This window comes from Tamandua tetradactyla, chromosome 7 (genome assembly GCF_023851605.1).
Source record: "Tamandua tetradactyla isolate mTamTet1 chromosome 7, mTamTet1.pri, whole genome shotgun sequence".
Lineage (NCBI taxonomy): Eukaryota > Metazoa > Chordata > Mammalia > Pilosa > Myrmecophagidae > Tamandua > Tamandua tetradactyla.
This window is the reverse complement of record NC_135333.1, coordinates 88,586,032-88,613,464: the sequence shown is the minus strand read 5'-3', so window position 1 is coordinate 88,613,464 and position 27,433 is coordinate 88,586,032. Positions and strand designations below refer to the sequence as shown.

Genomic DNA, 27,433 nt, shown 5'->3' with positions numbered 1-27,433 from the left:
CTTTTGGCCATTTGTATTTCCTCTTCTGAGAAGTGTCTGTTCAAGTCTTTTTCCTATTTTGTAATTGGACTGGCTGTCTTTTTGTTGTTGAGTTGAACAATCTCTTTATAAATTCTGGATACTAGACCTTTATCTGATATGTCATTTCCAAATATTGTCTCCCATTGTGTAGGCTGTCTTTCTACTTTCTTGATGAAGTTACGCTGCCGGACTTTAAGGAATATTATGAAACCACAGTGGTCAAAACAGCATGGTATTGGCATACAGATAGATATATCGACCAATAAAATCGAATAGAGTGCTCAGATATAGACCCTCTCATCTATGGACATTTGATCTTTGATAAGGCAGTCAAGCCAACTCACCTGGAACAGAACAGTCTCTTCAATAAATGGTGCCTGGAAATTATTCTTTTAAGGCCAGTTGTCTCTCAACAGCATTCCAGATTTATAAATGCAACTGTTTACTTAGTGCAAATAACATGTGTTTATTATACTTGCACTATAAAATCCATGGCATGAGTGAGTCCTACGAAAGGACAGAAGCTGAAGTCAGAGCAGTGGAAGGATTAAAAGTTTCATTCTTTAAATTTTAATTACAAACCGTTTAGAGCTCATCTGTGAGTGGGTCCAGAAGGAATGCTGCTCATTCCGACCAGAGACCTTTAACTGTGTCTATTTTTAACTTTAATTGTAGAGCAAAACCACATCTTACCTAGGAGAATAAAAGTCTAAAGTCAGACAGCAATGCAATAATTAAATATAATCAAAATTACCCTGGAGAAATTCCTTAAATCACCCATAGAATAATTATATTGGTCACATATATATGACTAAATTATGAGCGCCTCTCAGAAAGAAATACAAGTTTTGGATCATTTAAACACCTTTGCTTTAAAGAAAAGTATTACACCCCCTGTGCGGAGTGAAGATTGAGTAGGAAAATGTAGGGCTACTCCATTCTGTTAAAATAGTAAGCCTCATTGTCCTTAAGACAGTTTAGTAGATTTGTATATTCCTCTGAGGAATTAATGGGATGAATTAGGTGAAAGCACCTGGCATAGGGCCTTGCTAGATTTGAATCAAGCTGGAGCATGCCCATGAATAAATTTTTTGAAAAGCTGTAGAGAATTTTTGCTTGCCTCTCCAGATTGGCAGCTCCCTGAGGGTAATCATCTGTTACCCTCATAGCGTAGGGCATTGTACTTCTCACCTTAGTGTGAAGTTGTGTCAAAAATCAGCCTGTAAGTTAAATGCCTGTTCAGTGGCAGCCAATGAATGTGGTCCAATACCGAATCATCCGCAAGATTAAATATATGACTGAAAACTTCTTTGGTATACTATCAGAACAGCTTGAAATGGTTCATTAAGTTGAAGTAATAACTTCAAACTTCTTTTTGCTTGTATGCAATAGCATACAAGCTCAAGTCTCATATGTAGGAAATAGGAACTAGTCTCTTTCCATTCACTATTTAGGAGAAATGGCCAATAAACTGAGAACGAAATGTTTTTACTAGCTGATATTAAAAACTGCACAATGTGGTTATGTTGTATATAGTAGGCTATTAAACCAATGAACAAGTCTAATCCATGAACATATGAAAATGCGTCTGCTGATTCCTGGATATTCTTGGGAAGTAGATTCTGGAATTCCTGCACTCAAGCAGGTGGGGCTTGGAGGTGCTGATGTTAGGTGATTAAAATTATTGAGTATGTTAAACTCCTATTTCATATCTGCACTCTAACTCCCTTAATTCCATCAGCTCTCTGCTTAAATACCCCCTTAGTGGAGAGGTCATCCTTGATCACACTCTGTGTCTTCCTAGCTCCTGACCCACTGTTGTTCTTCTCTATGTTCTTTCTCCTTATTCTGTTTCGTTTTTTTTTTTATAGAACTTACACCACCTAATGTTATATATATTTATACTGATTTGCTTATTCCATGACAGTAAGGACTTTAGTTATTCTACTTTTGTATGTCTAGCACTTAGAACAGAAGTACATAGCATGTGCTCTATCAATAATCAATCACTATTAATAAATATAAATAAATGTATGAATGAATTATTATTCTTATATAGTACCTGTGCTGAACTATTCATTATGTGACAGTAAAGAACCAGAGGGTCTAAATCCTGCCTGTTTTCATGGAGTTCACCACCTTGTGAGACAAACAAGTGTGGAAGTAACAGACAATGGAGCCAAAGATACTGTTTTCTCAATTAAACCATAACCCCTTCCTTCACTCTCCCCTTTCAAAATCTACCACACTGCCAAAGAAATAGCACCCTTCACATATTCACAGACCCTCAGGCTGTCTTTATGAGTTCTTTTAAACTTCAAAGCTGACTTTGATGTTCACTTTAGTTTCTGGAGAAAGCTAGCACATGGTAAGCTTTGTCCCCACATCTGTTTGGCTGACCTTGCTATTTTGTGCTCTCTCAGGTCAGAGAATACATAAAGAAGAATGAATGCAACAGGACAGTGTAATATTCAACTGACCCTTTCCTCCTCTCCCAGAACCCTCCATTCTGGTTCACCTAAATTGCTTGGGTCTGGACTTAAGATATCACCATGACATGGTCTGGATAATATTTCCGTATAGTTACTCGGAAGGTAGATGCACTTCTCTACCCTAACGCTGTTATTCTTTCCCTATAATATACAACGTGTGCAAGTTATTCCATTTGGAAACAAGAAAACACTAGTCCACCAGAATGACATCACATTGTTGAACGTTAGGATAGAATTTGGGGGATGCATGTGTCAACATAGTACCGTGGCATGGGTGAAGGGACAGAAGGCGAGTATCTGAATCTGGGTTCCACCACTCACCAGCCATGTAACTTTGGGCATCTAACCTTTCCAAGCTTCATTGTCCTCTGAAGAGTTAATACTGAAGCTAATAGTAATATTTCCCTCCTGTGAAGGTTGTGTGGGTTAAATAAGAGAATGTATGTAAAATGCGCATAGTACATGATACATAGATACATAGTCACATTCGAAATTTCAGTCATCTGACATTAGAATGGCAGCTCAGATGTCCCAATATTAGGCTTTTAGAGTAAAGCATTTACTATATTCCAGATGAACTCAAGCAACAGCTTCATTTAGATTTAGATTGCAGTTTTGTTGTTGTTTGTATGCTATATGACAGGATCACATTTCATTATTTTTCCATGTGAATATCCTGTTATCATAGCACCATTTGTTGAATTTTTGTTTATTTGTTTTGATGTTTGTTTTTTGGGAAGTGCATGGACTGGAAATCGAACCCGGGTCTCCCTCATGGCAGGTGAGGATTCTACCACTGAACTACCCTTGCACCCCCTTGTTTGCAGTTTTAAAATGAGAGACTTCTGTTGCTTTTTTTCACTGCTGTATAATGTCAGTATGTGTCTGCATGCTATTCCTTGTATGTGAATATTTGTCTGTTTGTATGTGTGCATATCCATTAATGAATCAGTCAATCAACTGATCAACTGACAGAGATTTATATTCTGACTTCCCCAGTCAAGTAAAAAAAGATTCACAGGCTTTCTGTTTCACCCACTTCATATATCTCCACACATCAAACCTCACCTGATGCCCTCAGGCTTCCTAGAGCTGTAGAAACAGGGACCTTGAATTCCTGTATGTTTATAAGTTATAATTTAAAGAGAACCACTGATTCAAAACCACTATACTTCAATATTTATTGCTACAAAATTTTCTTATCACGTACTGACTTGAAGAGACCAATGTTCCAGAGAAAATAAAATATAATTCCCATTGCTGTACCTCAAATCTATGATGGAGTCTTATTGTTTTGTTTTTATATTTATTTTTTGCATGAATTATTTTATACTAGAAAAGCAAATCATAAAAAAATCAGAGTCACAGCAGTCACAACCTTTGCACTCACTTTTTTCAAGTGGAACCAAAATAGCATTCTGGAGGACAGTGTGCGTTCCATACATTTGGTTCTCTGGCCATCAAAGATTAAGAAGTTCTTAAATCTAACAGAACAAAGTTCTGGAATCCATATTAGATGAATGAATAAGCTAAAGGTTGAGGAGGACATGGAAAAAATAAGTAGGAACTTCCTTTCATGGCTAAGCAAAGTTCATTTATATTATAAAGGCCTAGAACTGGCAATCAGAAAAGATGACTCTCTTAGGAACTCTTTCTGTGATCTTGGGCAAATCATTTAACCTCTGCCTGGTCTTCTCATCCCTTAGAAACAGGACATTCCTTAGAAACAGGACCTGTGACTAGGGATCTGGGAACAAGGAAAAGTAATCAGCACTTCGAAGCTATCAGAATATAAAATCATTCTTGGTACATGTTGCTTTGATTATTTGTATTAGTGGAAAGAAAGCTAAAAATGATGCAGAAGATTTTAATCAATTCTTACAGGTAGTTTTAGTACACAGTGGAGGTAATAAGATTTATTACATAACGGAAGTTAATTTAAATCTTCTCCACTAATTAGTCTAGACTTTATTGTGAAGAAGAGAGGTGGCAATAACTATGTTCTTTTTTATTTTTATTTTATTATTATTATTTTTTGCATGGACAGGCACTGGGAAACGAACCCAGGTCTCCAGCATGGCAGGCGAGAACTCCATGTTCTTGAATAGGAAATCACTGAATTTAGGAACTGAAAAACTTAGATTTAAGTTCTTTGATCCAGACCTGGGGAAAGCCATTTAACCCCTCTGAGTTCCGTTATCTTACAAATGAAACTATCAGTGCCTCCCCTATTGGAGTGTTTGAAAGGATTAAATGAACTAATTCGTGTGGAAACATTTTGTAACATTTGGTAGAGCAGGAAGCCCCCAAAGTCAGGAATCTGGAAGATAATACTTCAAATGTTTACCTCACCTCTACTTAGCCATAAGACTTTGGACTATTATTTATGTGTTCTGAATCTTTTTTTTTAAACCTGTGGAAAGAGGTAAAATATCTGCTTTAAAAGTAGAGTAAGTGAAACATGTCAAAACTTCTGGTATATATTTGGCCTCAGAAAATCCACTCCTCCTAACAATAATAGCAATCACCTATAGCATCATAATGTTCAAGAACCTCGAGAGGCATTTGCTTTTTAACTTCTAAAAATTAAATATTTGAGAACAGGAAAAGAATATTCACATGCGCATAAGATATTAAAAATAATAATGGAAAAGACATTTGTGTACCAGCTGTGGATTTAAGAAGTAGAATAGGTCCCCTGTGGCCCTCTGTCTAATCCTATCTAATTTCCTTCCCCCTAAGGTGACTACAATTCCAATTCTATGTTTCTCATTTTACTACATACACAAATATTCTCAAACAATGTAATTTACTCTTTAATTTTTTTTAGCTTTATATTAATAGATTTTTACTGTATGAGTACTTCTCTGACTTCTTTGGCCCAATATTGTGTTTATGAGATTCATCCATGTGGAAGCTGCAGCTCACTCATTTTATCATAAATGTACCATAGTTTATTTATCCATTCTTCTTCATAAACCAATGAACATTTGGTTTATTTCCATTATTTTAGTAATACAAACAATGGTGTTTGATATATTTCTACTTTCTTGTGGTTTTCTTTGGGTTATACACCAGGAGTGGGGTTGCTGATTTTTGGTATATGTTATCTTCACCTGCTTAAAATTCCTAATTGGTTTTCAAAAGGTTGTGCTGATCTACACTGATTATAACTGAGAAGTTAGAATTTAAGAAATGATTATGATTACTGAATCAATATATAGATACTTCTTTTTACATTCTAGAGTATTAGAATAGCCAGAAGGATATGCCTAAAATTGCTGAAATGTGATCCAGTTGCTTGGTCTTTGATAATGATTGTATAACGGTATAGTCTTTATCTTGTGGGCTTGCAATTATAAAACCCTTGTCATTTATACTCCCTTTATCTGTTTTTTTCAGTTTAAGGTCCTGTGATTACCAACGCATCTGCCTAATGTTAATGAAGGAACTTGAGCAGTTCAGAACTAACCAGCTTAGAACTGACTTGTCTTGTAATGGTTAGCTTACTTCTAGCATAGCTCCACTCTTTAACGTTTGTAAATTGTAGCTGCTTATAGTTGTTATTGATATGGTAACAAGTCCGTTTCCCCTTGTTTCCGCTTATACTTGCCATCTCTCTTAGTTTTTGCTTATTCTTGTTATTAAAATGGTAACCAGTCCATCTCCCCTTGTTTGAATCTATAAAAACCTTGAACTCAGACTCTGGGAAACAGATTTTTGGGCCCATAGACCATTTGATCTTCTGCTTAGCACTTAGCAATACATTCTTTCTTGCTTTAAAACCCTAGTGTCATGGGTTGGCCATTATGTACAATGGACAGAGAATCCACTGTTTTTGTCTGATATCAGGATGTATAAAGGGCCCACATTGGTCCACAGTGGGGATCGTGCCATATTGGTAATGTCAGACTCTTCATTTTTGCTAGTCTTTTGAGTGAGTAATAGTATCTAATTGTGATTTTAAAGTGGATTTCTTGGTTATTCATAAAGTTGAACATCCTTTCATTTGTTTATTGTCCATCCATGATTCAGCAGTTGATATTCTTAGGTCCATCTTTGTACATAAATAGTATGACTCAGTGTGCTAGTTAGTTTTCACCATTTAGAAAGCATTGAGTTTGGTAGAAGTCTTTATAATATGGAGTCTTCTTAAAGTTGCCCAGTAGTCCTTTCATAAAGGAGAAAGATTATTGATATGCATTCCATGAATCCTCCAAGAATGTTTTCTAAATGTTGTAACTCAGCATTTAGCAGTGTCAGAGCCATCATGAAATAAAATGGATATATAATGATCAGTATTAAATAAGCTATCAGTCTATCAAGGCAAGATGCTTGAATACAAACATATATGTGAAATTTTCTGGGGAGAGTGTCCATAGTTTCATCAGAATCCCAAATGTGTTCATTGCTACAAAAAATTTAAGAACAACTGATATTGTGACCAGCAATGTTGCCTCCTGACTGATTTTATGGAATCATAGGATCCAGTGTAAATTTTTACCTATTGTGTCTAGAATAGCAAGAAAATAAAATCAGTTTCTCTTATGCTAAAACCAATATAAATTAATGGAGGTTAGTTTGAATTATCTTAGAACTACTAATTATTTCTCAATAAACCCATGAATGGAAAAGGATTGCATGGTTTGATACAATTTACAGAGACTGTATAGACACTTTCTACCTATTACTGAACAATTCAGTCCAAATTTCATTAAATTGGGCTGAGTGAAGTAGGCTTATGGGGATTAGGTAGGAAGTAGTGCCAGAAAGGTCCAGGGCATCATGTTGCAGTCCAACCAAACGAGGAGGGCATCTGCATGTGGGGCAGCCTAGGGCAGGATGTTGGGATAGAGAAGTCATCTTTGTCAGGCAAAGGGAGGAGCAGCGGCCATAATGAGAGATTGGCTAGATATGGAGGGAGGGTGGTGTAAGTATGTAAGATAAGTAAATATATTAAAGTTAATGGGAGCCAGATTCCTTACTGCCAAAGAAGAGAGTAATAGAAAACTAAAAGGAACCTGCTGTGTTGAACTGAAAATGGAGATATATGTTTGAATTTATAGTTTTCAATATTGAGAGATAGATATATGTGTATACACATTTTTGTAAAGAGCGCTGTCAGGTCCCAGCTCAAGAATTGGTCATTCTGGCCTGGTAGCAAATTGAAATGAAGTACAAGGAGCTGCTGGTAGAGTGGTCATGCTTTAATCATTCCGTTCTGCACTGCAATCTACGTAGCAACATGTTTTTATACCATTGTTACACAAAGGTGGCAACATGCCAAAAGATTACATAATGTGTGCTGAATCATGGTTATATAACAGGTGCTGAATCATTCTCTCCCAGCATTTTAGACCTAGAAGTTCTTCAGGCAGCCATTTTTTGCAGCAGGCTGTTTATATATTCAAATACCCTGGATCCCACACTCTGCCCCTTAAATGGCCTGCATTTTGGGGGATACCTTACCCCACAGGGCAGCACCTTGGGCCCACAGACCATAACAACAATAGAGCAACAAAAGACTACCAAAATCCTGGCTAGACAAGCTAAGAAGGCAGGCAGGCACCACTTTAATCAAATTATTTAAATCAACATCACCAGTAATAGGGTAAATCAAACTTTTATGCCATCTGATAAGCTGTAATGGGAAAAATACAGCATCACTTCTATGATGTTCCTGACAAACAATCTGAACTTAATCATAGGGAGACATCAAATAAACTCAAACTGAGAGACAATCTACAAAATAACTGGCCACCTGTAATTTTTGAAAGTATTAAGATTATGAAAGTCAAGGAAATGCTGAATAATTGTTCCATACTGAAAAAGACTAAAGACAACTAAATCCAACATGTGATCCAGGACTGGATCCTTTTTACATAAAAAATATTATTGGAGCAATTTGCAAAATTTGATTGGGCCTGTGGATTAGATGGTAGTGATAGATAAATGCTAATTCCTATTTTGATGGTTTATTGTGGTTATGAAGGAGAATGTCCTTATATTTGAGGAAATATTAGCATATCTGTGGGTACCAGACATCATGTTGGCAAATAACATCAAGTTATTCAGGAAAAAAGTTATTTGTATTTTTTTTTTTTTTTTAGAAATATTTATTCAGGTCTTTTGTCCACTTTTTAATTAGGTTACTTGTCTTTTTTTTTTTAAACATTTTTTATTAATTAAAAAAATTAACAAAACATTTAGATATCATTCCATTCTACATATACAATCAGTAATTCTTAATATCATCACATAGTTGCATATTCATCATTTCTTAGTACTTTGCATCGATTTAGAAAAAGAAATAAAAAGACAACAGAAAAAGAAATAAAATGATAGAGAAAAAAAGACTATACATACCATACCCCTTCCCTCTCTCTTTCATTTACCACTAGCATTTCAAACTGAATTTATTTTAACATTTGTTCCCCCTATTATTTATTTTTATTCCATATGTTCTACTCTTCTGTTGATACAGTAGCTAAAAGGAGCATCAGACATAAGGTTTTCGCATTCACAGAGTCTCCTTGTGAAAGCTATATCATTGTTCAATCATCATCAAGAAACATGGCTACTGGAACACAGCACTACATTTTCAGGCAATTCCCTCCAGCCTCTCCACTACATCTTGAACAACAAGGTGATATCTACTTAATGCGTAAGAATAACCTCCAGGATAACCTCTGGACTCTGTTTGGAATCTCTCAGCCATTGACACTTTGTCTCATTTTACTCTTCCCCTTTTGGTCGAGAAGTTTCTCTCAATCCCTTGATGTTAATTCTCAGCTCATTCTAGGGTTTTTCTTAGTCCCTTGATGCTGAGTCTCAGCTCATTCCAGGATCTCTGTCCCACGTTGCCAGGAAGGTCCACACCCCTGGGAGTCATGTCCCACACAGAGAGGGGGAAGGTGGTAAGACTGCTTGTCGTGTTGCTGGAGAGAGGGGCCACATCTGAGCAACAAAAGAGGATCTCTTGGGGGTGACTCTTAGGCCTAAATTTTATGTAGACTTGAACTATCCTTTGTGGGGTTAAGTTTCATGTGAACAAACCCCAAGCCTGGGGGCTCAGCCTATAGCTTTGGTTGTCCACACTGCTTGTGAGAATATCAAGAATTCAACTTGGGGAAGTTGAATTTCTCCCCACTCTCACCATTCCCTGAAGGGGGCTTGCAAATACTTTTCCAGTCACTGATCAAATCATTCTGGGATTCATCGGGGGATCACTCTGGACAAACCAACAAAATCTCATGTGCTACCTGAGATTCCAAGTACTTATGACATTCAATCAAACTGTCTACATGAGTTATATTAGGAAATGCTGTAGTCAAAATCTAAATTTTGTAACAAATAAACATTTTTTGCTTTAGTCTTACACATAAGGTGACATTTTAAAGTATTAATTATCATCTATTTTCAGCACCCTGCAATAATGACATTCCTTTGTTCTTCCTTATGCCAAAACATTTAAAAAATTTGTACATTGTACATTTCACTATTATTATACACTCTAGGCATCCTAGATTATGACATCTCAATCTTTAACATCTATCTTTCTTTCTGATTTCATTTATGTCCCCAGCCCTCCTCCCTCTATCATTCTCACATGCAGCTTCATTCAGTGTTTTAACATAATTACATTACAGTTAGGTAGTATTGTGCTGTCCATTTCTGAGTTTCTGTATCCAGTCCTGTTGCACAGTCTGTATCTCTTCAGCTCCAATTACCCACTATCTTACCCTATTTCTATCTCCTGATGATCTCTGTTATCAATGACATATTCCAAGTTTATTCACTAATGTCAGTTCATATCAGTGAGACCATACAGTATTTGTCCTTTAGTTTTTGGCTACTCTCATTCAGCATAATGTTCTCAAGGTCCATCCATGTTGTTACATACTTCATAAGTTTATTCTGTCTTAGAGCTGCATAATATTCCAGCGTATGTATATACCACAGTTTGTTTAGCCACTCGTCTGTTGATGGACATTTTGGCTGTTTCCATCTCCTTGCAATTGTAAATAATGCTGCTATAAACAGTGTGCAACTGTCCATTTGTGTGTTTGCCCTAAAGTCCTCTGAGTAGATACCTAGCAATGGTATTGCTGGGTCATATGGCAATTCTATATTCATCTTTTTGAGGAACCGCCAAACTGCCTTCCACAGTGGTTGCACCATTTGACATAAGTGTACCTCTTTCTCCGCATCCTCTCCAGCACTTGTCATTTTCTGCTTTGTTGATAATGGCCATTCTGGTGGGTGTGAGATGATATCTCATTGTGGTTTTGGTTTGCATTTCTCTAATGGCCAGGGACATTGAGCATCTCTTCATGTGCCTTTTGGCCATTTGTATTTCCTCTTCTGAGAAGTGTCTGTTCAAGTCTTTTTCCCATTTTGTAATTGGACTGGCTGTCGTTTTGTTGTTGAGTTGAACAATCTCTTTATAAATTCTGGATACTAGACCTTTATCTGATATGTCGTTTCCAAATATTGTCTCCCATTGTGTAGGCTGTTTTTTTACTTTCTTGATGAAGTTCTTTGATGCACAAAAGTGTTTAATTTTGAGGAGCTCCCATTTCTTTCTTTCTTTCTTCAGTGCTCTTGTTTTAGGTGTAAGGTCCATAAAACCGCCTCCAATTATAAGATTCATAAGATATCTCCCTACATTTTCCTCTAACTGTTTTATGATCTTAGACCTAATGTTTAGATCTTTGATCCATTTTGAGTTAACTTTTGTATAGGGTGTGAGATATGGGTCCTCTTTCATTCTTTTGCATATGGATATCCAGTTCTCTAGGCACCATTTATTGAAGAGACTGTTCTGTCCCAGGTGAGTTGGCTTGACTGCCTTATCAAAGATCAAATGTCCATAGATGAGAGGGTCTATATCTGAGCACTCTATTTGATTCCATTGGTCAATATATCTATCTTTATGCCAGTACCATGCTGTTTGGACCACTGTGGATTCATATTTGTATTTATTTTAAATATTTCTCTAAGTTCCACATTATTTCAAAAATAGTTATAAAAAACCTGTATACCTAAAGAGGCAACATAGATAAAATCAAAATAACTTACTGTAATTAAACTTGTTCATAATGTTCAATGCCAATGTTCAGAAGAACATAAGTATTTTAATACATAACTCTTAACACAATTAAATCTCTTCAGAGAGTTAATTAAATCTCTCCGGAGAACAGTAGGAGCAAAGAGATGAGACGATTAAAAAGTGACATATATGTACTGTGGTGGTTTGGAGCTGTGTGTACCCCCAGAAAAACATGTTCTTAAACTTAATCCATTCCTGTGGGTGTGAACCCATTATAAGTAGAACATTTTGACGAGGCTACTTCAGTTAAGATGTAGCCCACCTCAGTCAGGATGGGTCTTAACCTATTACTGAAACTCAGTGAGAGAGAAAGCCACAGATGGAGTAGCCAGAAGATGAACATCAATGGAACTAGAAGATAGGGAGGGGCAAGAAGATGTGGCCATGTACCTTGCCAAGTGACAAACTAAGGACCAAGGATCACCAACATTCTGTGGTTGAAGAATGCCACAGTCTTCAGGGAGAAAGCATCGCCTTAATGAGACCTTGATTTGGACTTTCTTTTAGCCTCAAAACCATGAGCAAATAAATTCCCATTGTTTAACCCTACCAATTTCATGGTTTTTGCATGAGAAGAACAGGGAACTAAAGCAATTGTTTAGCATAGATTCAGAAAGAGGAAACTATATTCTTAAATTGGGTGCAAATAACTTCCCATTGTTTAACCCTACCAATTTCATGGTATCTGCATGAGCAGAACAGGGAACTAAAGCAATTGTTTAGCATTAGATTCAGAAAGAGGAAACTATATACTTAGGCTGGATGCAGCGTCAAAATTTGCAATAATTCTGATATGCTTACAATAGTTAAGCTTAATTTTCAGAACAATTTGCTCTTGCTCATATTTGTATAAAATCTCTTTATAAGTGACTATTAAATTATTTCACCATACTGAAATTTTTATTTATCCGATATTAAATAAAATAGGACAGTGAATTGTACTACACAGTATTTACTTTCTAAAATGAGCTTTCCTTCTTAGAACTTAGTCAATCAGTGTAGTCAGAAATAGACTCACAGAAAACACCATATTTTTTAAGTCATCCTTTATTTTCTATTCACTTTTTCAATGTATTTTTCATAGATCACACCATACTGTTATCATTCATACACTATATTAGACACAAATTCTCTTGACAGTTGGCTATTTCCTCTTTTATCCTTAATTACATTCACAATGTTGTGCTAATTTCATCACCATCCATTACCAAAACATTGAAAATAGGAACACTGCACATTTTAAGCCTTACTTTCCTATTCCACATTCCCATTCCATCCTCTGGTAGCCTATATTCAAGATTCTAACCTTATGGATTTGCTTATTCTAATTGTTTTGTATCAGTGAAATGATACAACATTTGACCTTTTCTACATGGCTTATTTCACTCAAAATGATATCTTCAAGGTTCATCCATGTTGTCACATGTATCTTGATTTTGTTCCTTTTTATGACTGAATAATATTCCATTGTATATAAATATCATTTTTTGTTTATTCATCAGTTGATGTACACTTAGGCTGTTTCTATATTTTGTCAATTGTGAACAGTGCTGCTATGAACATTGGTGTGCAAATATCTATCTTTTCAATCCCCTGCTTTCAATTCTTTTGAGTATATACCTAGAAGCAGGATTGCCAGGTCATATAGTCATTCCATGCCTCATTTTTTGATGGACCACCAAGCTGTCCACCACAGTGGCTGCACTATTTTACATCACCACCAACAATGAATATATCCTCTCCACTCTAGTGGGTGTGAAATGACACCTCATTGTGGTTTTGATTTGTATTTCCCTAATGGCTAACAATTGAGCATATTTTCATGTGCTTTTTGGCCATATGTATATCTTTTTGTGACAGATATCTATTCAAGTTCTTGTCCATTTATTAATTGGGTCATTCATAATTTTGTTGTTAAGTCCAAGGATTTCTTTATATGCTCTGGATGTTAAATCTTTATCAGATACGTAGTTTCCAAACATTTTCTCCCATTGTATAGGTTGTCATTTTACTTTCACAATAAAGTCCTTCAATGCACAGAAGTTTTAACTTTTGATGAGGTCCCATTTATTATTATTTTTTTTCTGTTTCTTGTGCTTTGGGGTAAGATCTGAGAAAGCATTGCCTACCACCAAGTCCTGAAGATGCTCCCTTATATTTCCTCTAAGAGTTAATAGTTCTGGCTCTTATATTTAAGTTTTTGATCCATTTTGAGTTAGTTTTTGTATAAGGTAAGGTAGGGGACCTCCTTCATTCTTTTGCAAATAGAGGTCCAGTTTTCTCAACACCAATTGTCAAAGAAGCTATTTTTTTCCTAATTGAGTGTTGTTTGCCCCACTTTGTCAAAAATCAGTTGCTCATAAATCAGTTGGCCAAAAATGAGAGAGTTGATTTCTGAACTCTCAATTCTATACCATTGGTTTATATATTTATGCCAATACCATAATGTTTTGATGACTGTGGCTTTAAATAAGTTTTGAGATCAGGACTTGTGAATCCTCCAACTTCATTCTTCATTTTAAAACTAGTTTTGGCTATTCGTGGCTCCGTACCCTTACATACAAATCTGATGACTGGCATTTCCATTTGTGCAAAGAATCTTGTTGGGGGTTTTATTGGGATTGAGTTGAATCTGTAAACTACTTTGGATATAGTTGACATCTTAACAATACTCAGTCTTTCAATCTGTGAACATGAAATATACTTCCATTTTTCTAGGTCTTCTTTGATTTCTTTTGGCAATGTTTTTAGTTTTCTGTTTTCAAGTCCTTTATATCCTTGGTCATATTTATTTCTAGATATTTTATTATTTTAGTTCCTATTGCCAATGGGATTTTTATTTTATTTCTTCTTAAAATGTTCATTACTTATGTATGGAAACACTATTGTTTTTTGATCTTGTTCCATAACACTTTGTTGAATTCATTTATTAGCTCTATGAACTTTTTTGTGGATTTTTCAGGATTTTCTGTTTATAGGATCATGCCATCTACAAAAAAGGAATGTTCTAATTCTTCCTTTTCAATTTACATTCCTTTTATTTATTTTGTTTCCTAATTGCTCTGGTAAGGACTTATAGTGCAATGTTGAATAACTGTGGTGACAATGAGATCCTTGTCTAGTTCTTGATCTTAGAGGGAAAACTTTCAGTCTTTCACCATTGAGGATGACGTCAGCTATGGCTTTTTTATGTATGTCCCTTATCATCTGTGGGAAGTTTCCTTTTATTCCTAGTTTTCTAAGTGTTTTTATCGATACGGGGTTCTGAAACATTAGGGACTCCGAAATTAATAGGCAAAGCCTATTAATATCTTGAAGCTTGCTCTTAGGAAACTTATTTCTGCAGCAGAGAAGCTGAGACTTCCTGTAATTATGCCTAAGAGTTACTTCCAGAAAACCTCTTTTGTTGCTCAGGTGTGGCCCTTCTCTCTCTAAGCGCAATTCTACAAGTAAAATCATTACCCTCCCTTGGGACATGACATCCAGGGGTGAAAGTCTCTCTGGCAACATAGGACAGGACTCCCAGGGATGAGCCTGGCTCTGGCACTGTGGGATTGACAATGCCTTCCTGACCAAAAGGGCAAAAAGAAATGTAGCACAATAAGGTATTAATGGATAAGAGAGTTCAAATAGGGTCAAGAGACTATTTTGGAGGCTACTCTCATGCAAGTTGTAGCTAGATATTGTTAATTGCCATGGTTTGCCAAACCCCAACCAACATCATTCCTGTTAACCCTAAAGTACACCTAGATCTCTATCTGAGATTCTACAAAATTTCCCGTTCTTAGTTTACTTTCCAGAAACCTATAATGTCAAGATGGTTCTCTAGACCACATAAGTCCTGACCCCCAGAGGGGACAGCATTTCCAAGAACATCAACTAATTCCATCCCCCTATCCCATATTGTCATCACCCCTTTTCAGCATGAAATAGTTAGAATGGGCATAGCCCAAATATCCTTAAAGATCAGGAGAGGAATCAAAGGAGAAGGAGGAGTTTACAACAGATAGGATTTAACAAATGAATGACTGCTGAATCACTATATTGATATTTCTTTCAGTCTCCAGTGTCTTGGAGCAGCTAGAAGGAGAAACCTGAAATTGTGGAACTGTAATGCATACCAAACTTTGAAATCTGTTTTATAACTATTTTTTAAGGTGTACTTTGAAATTTATTGCTTTTTTGTATATATGTTATATTTCACAATTTAAAAATATTTAAAAAGAGGGTTCTGGATTTTGTCAAATGCCTTTCCTGTATCAATTAATATAATCATGTATTTTTTTCCTTCATTCTACTCCTATGTTTATTACATTAATTGATTTTAAGCACATTAACATATAATATATGGTAGTGTTAAATACATTCACTTATCAAAGATTTTCCATCATGCCAAAAAGAAACTCTGTACCAATTAAGCATTAACTCACCATTCAGCATCTTCTCTCTTGCCTCTGGTAACTCATACTAATTCCTGGCTCTGTGAATTTGCTTATTCTAATTATTTCGTATGAGTGAGATAATACAATATTTCACTCAATATACTGTCTTGAAGGTTCATTCATGTTGTTGCGTGTGTCAGAAGTTCATTACTCTTGTCCAGCTGTATTATATTCCATCTTATGCATATACCTGTATTAGTTTGCAAACTGCTGGAATGTGATATACCAGAAATGGAATGGCTTTTTTAAAGGGAATTTAATAAGTTACAAATTTACAGTTTTAAGCCTATAAAAATGGCCAAACTAAGACACCAACAAGAGGTTACCTTCACTCAAGAAAAGCCGATGGGTCAAGAGCACCTCTGTCAGCTATGTAGTCATGTAGCTGGCATCTGCTGGTCCCTTGCTCCTGGGCTCCATTGCTATCAGCTTCTGTTCCTATAGGGGTTCCTCACTTTGTTTCTCCAGGGCTGGCTTTCATCTTTTGGCTTCCTATGACTCTCTCCAGGTTCAGGCTAGCTTAACATCTAGCAACATCTTCTGGGCTCCAAGCATCTCCAAACATCCGTGTCTCTGTTCTCTGAAGCAATTGTTCTCCAAGCACCTACAATTGCCCTTTTTGTCAGCTTTGAGGCTTCTGTTGTTTCTGTCATTTCCAAAGTTTCTTCAAATGCTCCCTCTATTAAAGAATTCCAGTAAACTAATCAAGACCCACCTGCAATAGGTGGAATCACATCTCCATCTAATCAAAAGATCACATCCACAATTGGGTGTGTCACATCTCTATGGGATAATCTAATCAAAAGTTTCCAACCTACAGTGTTGAATCAGGATTAAAAGAGAGGGCTGCTCCATGAGATAGGATCAGGATTAAAATATGGCTTTTCTGAGGTACATAATATTTTCAAACTAGCACAATACCACATTTTGTTTATCTGTTTATCTGTTGAAGAACACTAGTGTTGCCTCCATTTTTGGCAACTGTGAATATTGCTACTATAAACATTGGTGGGCAAATATCGGTTTGTTTCCCTCTTTTCAACTTTGGAGGGTATATACCTAGAAGTGGGATTACAGGTTCATATGGTAATTCTTCACTTACCTTTCTGATGAATAGTCAAACTGTTTCCACAGTGGTTGCACCGTTTTACATTCCCACCAACAATGAATGCATGTTTCTGTTTCTCCATGTCTTCTCCAACACTTTTTATTTTCCATTTTTTAACAGTCGCCATTCTAGAAGGTGAAAAATGATATCTAATGTGCTCTTGATTTGCATTTCCTCAATGACTGGTTATGTTGAGCAACTTTTCAATGTGTTTATAGGTCATTCAAATATTTTACCCAATTTTTAATTGGGTGTTTGTATTTTTGTTGTTGAAATGCAAGATTTCTTTATATATTCTGAATCTCAAAACCTTATTGGGCATGTGGTTTTCAAATATTTTTTCTCATTTGTAGGTTGTCTCTTTACTTCCATGATGAAGTCCTTTAATGCCAAAAATTTTTTGTTTGGATGAAGTATTATTTATCTATTTTCCTTTTGTTGGTCAAGCTTTGGTGTATAGTCTGAGAAACCACTACCTCACACAGGTTCTGAAGATGCTTCCCTATAGGAAGATGCTTCCTAGACTTTTTATAGTTTTTTTTCCTTATATACAGCTTTGGTTCTTATATTTGATTCTTAATCCATTGTGAGTTAAATTTTTTTTGTTTATGGTGAGGTAGGGGTCCATCTTTATTCTTCTACATATAGATATCCAATTTTCCCAACACCATTTGTTGACAAGACTGTTCTTCCCATTGAGCAGACATGGCACCCTTGTCAAAATCAATAGGCCATAGGTGTGAAAGTTTGTTTCTGAAGTCTTAATTCAAATCCATTGGTCTATACATCTGTCCTTGTGTAGTACCATGCTGTTTTGATTACTGTAGCTTTGTAATAAGTTTTAAAATCAGCAATCGTGAATCCTTCTTTTTCTAGATGTTTTTCATCTAATCAGGAACCCCTACCCTTCCACATAAATTTGATGATTAGCTTTTCTATTTTTGCAAAGAAAACTGCTAGAATTTTTATTGGGATTTCATTGAATCTGTAAGTTGATTTGGGTAGAATCACATCTTAAAAATATTTACTCTTTCAGTGAATAAACATCAAATGCCCTCCCGTTTATTTAGGTCTTCTTTCATGTTGTTAGCAGTATTTTTGAAAAATGTATTTTTATTGAGATATCTTCAGCATATACAATCGATCTAAAGTATACAATCAATGGCTCACAATATCATCACAGAGCGTGTATTCATCACCATGATCATTTTTTGAACATTTGCATCACACCAGAAAAAAAAGAAAAGAAAAAGGAGAAACCCATGCATTCCATGCCCCTTACCCATCTCTCTCATTGACTGCTAGTATTGCATCTACCCAATTTCTTTTACTCTTTATCCTCCCCACCCTTATTATTTATTTATTTTCATCCTTATTCTTTTACTCATCTGTCCATACCTTGGATAAAGGAAGTGCCAGCCACAAGGTTTTCACAGTCACATGGTCACATTGTAAAAACTATACAGTTATATAATTGTGTTCAAGAATCAAGACTACTGGAATACAGTTTCAGGTACTTCCCTCTTGCCACTCCAATACATAACAAACTAAAAAGGGGTATCTACAGAATGCATAAGAATTGCCTCCAGGATAACCTCTTGACTCTGTTTGAAATCTCTCAGCCACTGAAGCTTTATTTTGTTTCATTTCTCTCTTCCCCCTTTGGTCAAGAAGGCTTTCTCAATCCTATGATGCTGGGTCCCACCTCATTCCCAGGAATCATGCCCCACATTGTCAAGGAGATGACTCCCTGGGAGTCATTTCCCACGCAGTGGGGAGGGCAGTGAGTCAACCTGCCAAATTGGCATAGAGAAGCCACATCTGAGCAACAAAAGAGGTTCTCTGGGGGTCTTAGGCATAATTATAAATAGGCTTAGCTTCTCCTTTGTAGGAATGTTTCATAATGATGAGCCCCATGTTCAAGGGTTCAGCCTTTAGAATTGATTGTCCCTATTGCTTGCACAAATATCAGCAATTTCCTGGATAGGGAAGTTGAATATTTCCTCCTTTCTCCTCAGTCCCTGAAGGGGACTTTGCGAATGCTGTTTTATTCTGTGCCCAAATTATGCTGGGATATATTGGGACATCACAGTAACCTGTATAAACCAACAAGATCTCACACCCTATTCAAGATCCCATGTAATATGATATTCAAATAAACCAGCAATGTTTTTTAGTTTTCCATGTAGAAGTCATTTTCATCCTTGATTAAATTTATTTCTAGATATTTAGTTTTTTTAGTTTCTATTACAAACATTATTTGTGGTGGTTTGGAGTTATTATGTACCCCAGAAAAAGCCATCATCTTTTTTTTTTTTCTTTTGGGTACATGGTCCAGAAATTGAACCTTGGACTCCTACATGGAAAGCGAGCATTCTACCACTGAACCATCCATGCACCCAAGCCCATCATCTTTTAATCCATTCCTGTGGGTGCAGACTTGTTGTGGGTGGGACCTTTTGGTTAGGTTATTTCAATTGAGATGAGACCCAGCCAATTCAGGTCTTAATCCTTTCACTGGAGTCCTTTCTGAGAGGATAAAAGATAGAAAAAGCCCAGAGAGAGTTTAGAGAGAGAAAAAGCCCCTGGAGTAGCTGAGAGAGGAAGCCACTGATGCCAGAAGCTGAAAGCAGTGAAACCCAGGAGAGAAGAACCAGCAGACACCAGCCAGGGGCCCCCCCATGTGACAGAGGTGTCCCAGATGCCTGCAGCCTTTCTTCAGAAAAGATATCATCCTGTTGATGCTTTAATTTGTACATTTTCATGGACATAGAACTATAAATTTGTAAGCTGATAAATCCCCATTGTAAAAGCCACCCTATTTCTGCTAGATTCCATTCCAGTAGCTTTAGCAAATGGAAAAAAGTATTTTTTTTTTCTTTAAATTTATTCTTCAAAATGTTAATTCCTTGTGTATGGAAGCACTGTTGATTTCTGGGTGTGGATCTTATACTCTGGCACTTTGATGAATTCATTTATTAGCTCTATGAGCTTTTTTTTTTTCAAGATTTTCTATATGTAGGGTCATGCCATCTACAATGAAGAAATTTTTTCTTTCTTCCTTTTCAGTTTGGTTTCTTTATTTATTTTTCTTGCCTAATTGCTCTGGTTAGAACTGCCAATGCAATGTTGAGTAACAGTGGTGATAGTGGATACCTTTGTCTCGTTCCTTTCAGTCTTTCACAATTAAGTATGAAGTTAGCTGCAGGCTTTTCATATATGCCATTTATCATACTGAGGAAGTTTCCTTGTATTCCTAGTTTTCTAGGTATCTTTATCAAGAAGGGGAACTGAAATTTTGTCAAATGACTTTCCTGTGTCAGTTGAGATGATCATGGCTTTTTGTTTTTCTTTCATTCTATTAATGTGGTATATTATGTTAATTGACTTTCTTTTGTTGGCCCACTCTTACATACCTGGGATAAATCCCACTTGAACATGGTGTATAATTCATTCCCTGTGCTGTTACTTTCAGTTTGCTAATAGTTTTTCCTGAGGATTTTTTCAATTATTTTCATAAGAGATATGGGTCTATAAATGTTTTTTCTTTGGTGTCTTTATTTGGCTTTGGTTTTTCTGGTGATCACCTTTCTATATATTCTATCCATTATTGAAAGTGGTGTATTGAAGTCTCTTACTATTATATAGAACTATTTCTTCCTTTAAATAAATCAATATTTGCTTCATATATTTTGGTGCCTGCCATTTGGAATACATATATATATATATATATGCATATGTATATGTATATTTGTAATAGTTACATCTCTTGTTGATTTCTCCCCTTCATCAGTATTTGGTGACCTTCTTTGCCCTTCATAATAGTTTTTTATTTAAAGTCTGTTTTGCCTGATATTAGTATAGGTACCTAAACTTTTCTTTGGTTACTAATTGCCTAGTATATGGTTTTCTGTCCTTTCAATTTCATCCTTTTTGTGTGTTTTGAATTTAAGGTGAATCTTTTGTTAAATGTATATAGTTGGGTCATGCTTTTTTTGCATTCTGCCAATACATACCTTTTCACTGGCTGGTTTAATCCATTTACATTTAAAGTAACCACTGATAATGTAATATTTCATCTAGAATATTTTTACTTTGTCTTTGGTGTCTTATCCATTTCTTTGTCCCTTGATTCTTCTGTTAATGCCTACTTTAATATTTATTTGACTTTTTTGTAATGTACCATTTTGTGTCTCTTCTGACTTCCTTCAGTATATATATTTTTTCAGATTTTTTTTTCTGTTTTCATGGGGCTTAAATTTAACATCCTAGTTAAGTAATAATCACATTTGATTTTATATCAACTTAACTTCAATAGCATACCCGTACACTGTTCCTTTACCCCTTTTAATGTACTTCCTAGAAATTATCTTTATATTTTATATGTCCCAAACCATAGATTTATAATTACTTTTTGTATTTGTATTTTATAATCTGTAAGAAGTAAAGTAGAGTTACATGCCACAATACAATACAATAGTACTGGAATTTATAATTATTCATATGGTTACCTTTACTGGAGGTTCTTATTTTTTTATTCTACTTTGCTCCTCTGTTCCTTTTAGGCTGCTACCCATTGGACTGGCACCAACATCCAAGCATTGTAGTATACACATGGGAGTTACTCTGCTCCTTCTGGAACAGAACCAGAGATCCACATGGGATCTCCATATGGTGCTAGAGAGGTTTGGAGACTGTGCCAGTTAGGGTGCTCCTAGCTTCTCTTGCCATTTCTTAAAGCTGTATTTTCTTTTTTTTTTAATGTTTTGTTTTTATTGTGAAAAATAACATATATACGAACAAGCAACAAATTTCCATGTACATTCTAACAAGTAGTTACAGAACAGATTTTAAAGTTTGGTATGGGTTACAGTTCCATGATTTTTCATTTTTTCTTCTAGCTGCTCCAAGACACTGGACACCAAAAGAAATATCAATATAATGATTCAGCAGTCACATTCGTTTGCTAAATCCTATTTCCCTATTATACTCTTCTTACTCTTTTTTTTCTTTTTTTGTGAGAGATAACATATAAGCTGTATTTTCTTGATTCAGCACTGACCCAGTTTCTGTAACATACTAATTTAGAGTTTTGAGGAAGATGGCTCTGCCAGTTTTTGCTAGTTGCTCAAAGAATATATGGGGAAACAGCACCCTGGAACATCTTCACCATCTTCATCATACAGAAGTTAGGAATTATTCTTAATATTGTTGTTATATTTATTTTTATCTATCCACTTCGCCTAATAAGAAAATGTACTTGTCCTCCCACTGTTCTCTTTCCCTTCCTTTATGTAGTCTTTGAGTAGAAATGATCCCCAGATTCTCTCTAAATGTTTCCAAATTTCAAAGATGATGGAAAGATCAAAATGGTAGTACCAACAATATCAGTATTTCATAATAATAATTTCATTGAGTCATTATAATAACCCTATGAGGTTAAGAATATTTCTTCTATAGATGGGGGAAAGCAAATGTACAATATTCAGTAGTTTCATAACCATTAAGTGTATGTTACACAAGAATCAAAGCCTTTTCTCTTATCAAATTAAATACGTTTGCCTCTAACCACATGCTCATTTGTTCTGAAACCTCTTCCATAGTAGTGGCAAATGAAGCCTGTCTCTCAGTGGGAATTAAAGAAATATTTATTGGGTTTAACTGAGGAGCAATACAGTTAGGTATTAACAATCTAAGTTACCTATCATAACATGAATGAGTTTATCATAAATTGAGATAAATTAGATAAGAAAAGATTTTAAAAATTGAGTATCTTTAGTGTCTTAAATGATGGAAAGATAAGGTCATTGGATTGAAACAAAGCACTAAAAGTTAAGGAATAGAAACAAACCTCCTGCTTAGCAATTTACATAGGGCCAGATTTATCTACAACCTTTCTCCATGGTGCATCTAACTTGGTTCAGCATCTGGTCAAAGTATTTAAAAAAATAACTATGTACAATTATTTTCTACAAACATGTCCTTGAATTTATTCTCAATAAAGAGTGAGAGAGAGAAAATAGCTAATTACCTTCCTCTTTATATGCTTGAGAAACATGTGTGAACAAACCCTCTTTTCTATGCTAAACAAGAGCAGTTGCTTTCCCATCTGATCCATTTTCCAAAAACTGAATATGTTTATCATTCTCCTTTGGGACTGCTTCCAACCTTCCTTTTCTTGGATGTGAATTCCAGACTGTCTCTACTTATTCTATCGGGAGTCTCATTCAATTCAAATATAAGACTTGGAGAGATAGCTCAGTTTTATTCTTATAAACATCTTATTACCATGTAAGTCAGTATATATAGTTTGTGATTTATCTTCAGATAATTTTATTAAGCATCTGTGAGCGCAATTTTGACATGTTGGGGCATATATAACAAGCTAAACAGTTAAAAGCTTTCCTAAGTAGAGTGAGCCTAAGTTCTCACCTGCCATGCCAAAGACCTGGGTTCGAGTCCCAGTGCCTACCAGGCAAAACAAAAAAAAAGCTTTCCTAAGTAAAAATATATCATGTATTTATTATTTAAAGACATAGAAACAATAAGGAAAAGTTATAAATGGTATAAGAGACAAAAATGTTATAGAGTAGCAAAATCCAAATCAATAAATTATTAATAGTATACATGATATATAATTAGATGTTTTTCTTTTCCCTGTAACAAATAATTCCCAAAGTACTTTACGTAAGGATTTTTTATATCATCTTTTATTGTGAAGAGAACATTTGTGTGTGTGTGTTTGTGTGTGCATGTGTGTATTTGGGAGTGTTGTTTTTCCCAGGCACATACAGAAGACAGTGTGTATCAAACCACTGCAAGACAATAAGAAAATTAGAACAATTTTCATGAATTTGGTTTATAATAGGCTTTTTCTATTTCCTTCTTAATTTATTTCAAATGTAAAACACTTTGTCAGTGTATAAGAAAAATTTAAACTGAAGTAATTATAATAATAAATTATAATTACAATTTCTAAATTGTAGAATAGCATCTTTTAAATTGAAATTTCTTTCTTTTGATGGTGTAGCTTGGGAAGTAAAATATATTTTATCTATTATTCCAAGAAATACTTTGTTTATATTTTCACAAAGGCTAAGGTCTTTTACCCAAGGCCACCCAACATTTAGATCTCCTTAAGAAAGGGAATCTGTGTTGCTGTAAATGACAACTTTTGGGATGAACGTGCTTCAGTTTTTGAAGATGAAGGCACAGAAAGATTCTTTGTCTACAGGAAAAATATTACACATGCATAAGAAAAATCAGGCCTGTGCATTTGTCAAATTGAAACCTAGAGTAAAGATCCTAGACAGTTAATTTTGGATTAATGAAACCTATTTTTGCAAATAATAAGTAACATAATGAGCATAATAAGGGCTTAGAAAATAATTCCTCTTTTTTTTCAAACTAGCACAAGTGATCCATGAACCTCCTCTACCAAAACAAGTATATTTAATCCTCGTGTTTGTTTGTAAAGCATTTGCTTAAAAGATTAAAAAAAATTATTCCTGAGTAATTGTTCATTAGACCAGATTTATTGTGAAGAGAACATTTGTGTGTGTGTGTGTGTGTGTGTGTGTGTGTGTGTATTTGGGAGTGTTGTTTTTTCCAGGCACATACAGAAGACAGATTGTTGATAGTAAATGTTTAGTCAGGGATAAGAATACTTTTGTTTTAGTTACAGATTCTTTCTACCAGACAGATGATATTTTCTCCTTCTAATCAGTGCCCCAGAAGTTTTTGTGCATTATGGGAGTGCTGCTAAATATGATAGATCAGCTGCATCTTTTAATTTAGTCCCAGTGGGAGAATAAGCTATTCTTTTACTAAGTGACAGAAGGGGACTTTTATGTTATCTTGCTCAGCTGTGTGACGCCTTTTAGAGATGGTGCTATCATATTGAACATTCTTGAATCATTTACCAGAGGCAAACGGCTTTCTCCATTTTCCACAAAGCATTGCTTTTAAATTGGAATGCTCTTTGGAAATGGGCCTATACAAGTGCATTTTAGGTCACTGTTTGGCATTGTACTTTAAAAATATGATGGTTCTAAAGTAATTATTATATGAAGAAAGTTCTTACTTGACCAGCTCTGTTCCTTACCCTTCCTTGCAGACAAGAGAAGACTCCGACATTTCCAGGAGATTCTTTGGACTTGCATGTTGCAAAATTAACGGAATGAGGAAAGGATAGAAAGGCCGAAAGCAAAGAAGATGAATTTTTTTTACAGAAAAACAAACATCACAGAAGAGAACTACAATGTCCAAGGAGTGTAGACTAGGCATATCCTTTGTTGAGGATGATTACCTTTAGGAAGAGAAAAATCTGGAAGAGGGAATGGTCTGGAAGCATAAGTAATTCTCCTGGTATAGGAAAGTGTGAGGCTTCCAGGGGCTTGGCAAAATTATAAAATAGGGCAGGAGAAATGATTTTAATAACTTTGTGGTTTGTGTATTGTATCCTCTTTATGAATGTTGAAATTAGCATGCAAAGATTGGACATCTTGTCTGGATGAGACATCTTTCAATAGAATACTGCTCCGGGACTAAGCCATATGTCTGTGGCTTCCTTGGGATTATATCTATATGATAATTACATGCATTTTAAGGAAGCTGAAAAACCCTATTCTTTAGGCACATTTTGGTTCTTTTGGTGAAAATTTCCAATGATGAGAAGTTTCTGTAAACATGAGTATCTTTGAACTGATAGACTTATTTATCTACAAGGCCATTGTAAACATCATGAAATATTCTCTATTTCACCCAAGTGATATATCTGCTGGCAACTCTGTATCATAAAATAAGATTTGTGATACTGTTAGAAACACAGGATGGTGAGTGAGGATGACAGAGCACAAGATCTTAAGAACCTGAAAGTAAACTGGAAAAATTAAAATCAAGATTCCAGAGATTTATTTGCCAACATAATTCTAGAGAAATTTTGTTAGGATATATAGAAACAAGTAAATTTACAAGTGAGTCCATTAAATGACTTAAGTTTTCCTTTTGTTCAAAATATTCCTATTGGGGGAAACTCAAGTTGCCAACTGCTGAATGCTCTGTTGAATCTCTGAAACATTTCTGGGACTTTGACTTTATAACAAAAAGCTTAAAAAGAAAATCTAGTTTCAGGAAGATAGTGGTATAGGATAGGTTGAGTTCACCCCTGCTTGAAGGAACAGCTAGAGAAGGACAGAAAAACCACTGGGGTAACAATTCCAGGCTGTAAGTGACCTGGGAGGGTCTCCCACATCACATAGGGAAGCCCTGATTGCAAATGCTGAAGATGTGAGGTGCAGAGAACTGTAGCCCATCCAGCTAGCACAAACAGCCTAACTCATCTGTTTCCAAATGGAGCCCAGAGCCCTCAGAAGTGCACGGACAGAGAGACAGGGACAAGGAAGTAAACCAAGATGCATTCCTTGAATGCACTACACCCACGTGCACCACCCCTACCCCATGACCACACCACAGGCACCTGAACCCCCTCACGTCCCCACCCCACCATGCTCCAAGCACACCCGCCCGGCGCAAACCTGCCCCAAACTCCCTGAGCTCTGTGCACACATACATCAGAGTCCAGCCCCTCCAGACCCATACATGCACATGTGCCCACTTGCTCCATGCCCCTCCAGCCCTGGGCAAGCACTAAACTGTGCATCCAGGCCACATCCACCCCAGCTTATGCAGGCTTAACCATGCACACTGCCCCTGAGCTCTGCGCATGCGCACACCAGGACCCTGCCCCCCAGACCACACACATGCACAGCCACATCCTCCTTGCAGGCACCCACACATCTGTGTATCGATCTCTTGATCCCTGCACCTGACCCCTCCCTGCCCCACACACCTGCACCCTTGCCCAGCCCCCTGGCACAAGTGCCCTGCTCCCATGCCTGGCAAGTGCTCACATGCACTTCTGTGTGAAATGATCCCTGTCCTGCACATGCATGCATCCCTGCCCCATCCCTCTGCACCTACATAACAGCGCAGGGGTCAGTGAGCCCAAGCCGTCTCAAAAAATTGCAGGGCAAAGTCCATTAGATTTCAAAGTCTGAGAGTCATTTATCTTCAGGGCTTTAGAAAGCAGCAGTCCCACCCTTTCCAAAGCCCTGTGCAGCAGCCTGCCTCTCTCCTCATACAACCTTGGGGGACACTGGGAAGACCACCCTTTCCTGGCTCCACCCTCTCCAAGCATTGCAGCCGCATGCGGGCTCTCTGCCATTTCCAGGGCACACACTCAACCCCTCCATGTGAT

General features: G+C 36.2%; 1 long non-coding RNA gene across 4 annotated transcripts in view; it reads left to right on the top strand.

The window, feature by feature from the left end:
• LOC143691604 (uncharacterized) overlaps positions 1–26,957 on the top strand; it is a 228,276-nt gene extending 201,319 nt beyond the window's left edge. For all 4 annotated transcript variants that reach the window (XR_013179604.1, XR_013179603.1, XR_013179596.1 and 1 more), the window contains one exon: positions 25,292–26,957. This is a non-coding gene — a long non-coding RNA (uncharacterized LOC143691604). The remainder of the gene's footprint in view (positions 1–25,291) is intronic.
• Positions 26,958–27,433: the final 476 nt, after the last annotated feature.